Source organism: Phocoena sinus, chromosome 11, assembly GCF_008692025.1.
Source record: "Phocoena sinus isolate mPhoSin1 chromosome 11, mPhoSin1.pri, whole genome shotgun sequence".
NCBI classification, from domain to species: domain Eukaryota; kingdom Metazoa; phylum Chordata; class Mammalia; order Artiodactyla; family Phocoenidae; genus Phocoena; species Phocoena sinus.
This window is the reverse complement of record NC_045773.1, coordinates 49922041-49922868: the sequence shown is the minus strand read 5'-3', so window position 1 is coordinate 49922868 and position 828 is coordinate 49922041. Positions and strand designations below refer to the sequence as shown.

Here is an 828-nt window from a genome sequence, read left to right as displayed (position 1 = left end):
CCCATCAACAGTATATAAGAGTTCCAGTTTTTCTGCATCCTCACCAACACTGGTTATTTCCTGTTGTTTTTTTTTTTAATGTAGCTATTCTAATAGGTGTGAAGTAATATCTCATTTTTGTTTTAATTTGTATTTCCCTAATGATTAGTGATGTTGAGCATCTTTTCATGATTTTTGGTCATTTGTACATCATCTGTGGAGAAATGTCTATTCAAGCCCTTTGCCCATTTAAAAAAATATGGACTACTTCATGAATTTTCATGTCATTCTCACTCATCATCTATGCTACTCTTCTTTTTATTTTTCCAATTTTAATACATCTGCTGCCAAAGCAGGCACCTAAGTTGTTGATTCTTAATGAGAATTTTCAGTGTTTCATTAACATATTTTCCTCTTCTCAACAAACCACCATCCCCTCCATTATTCACCTACTCCCAACATTTTCTCCATGAAAATGTAGAAGAAAATTTGTGTATATTCTTAAAACTTATTTCTTGCTCATGTTCAAGTCATCAGAACTCTTCTTTATTCCACTGGTAGTCTTCAAGTTGTGTTTTTGTTTTGTTTTGTACTTGTTCGTGTCACTAGGTTTGGGGAGAGGAAAATTTTAAGGTCTAGCGTAACTCCAGCACCTTAAACAGCCTGATCAAGGTGGAGATGAGTAGGGAGCAATATTTCAACCTGGCATCTAAAGGGAACATAAATCTTGTTCTTTTTTCATTTTAATCAGAAGTTCTTAATTTTTTCAACACTGATGTAAAAATCATTTATGCTTACACTGCAAGCAACATAAATCATTAACACGAAAGAATACTAAGCAACTGTGGT

The 828-nt window shown here is 33.5% G+C and overlaps 1 non-coding gene across 1 annotated transcript; it reads right to left on the bottom strand.

Annotated features, from left to right (window-relative positions):
• Window positions 1–232: 232 nt before the first annotated feature.
• Window positions 233–335, bottom strand: LOC116762953. The gene has a single exon (XR_004352380.1). It is a non-coding gene; the product is annotated as a U6 spliceosomal RNA (small nuclear RNA).
• Window positions 336–828: the final 493 nt, after the last annotated feature.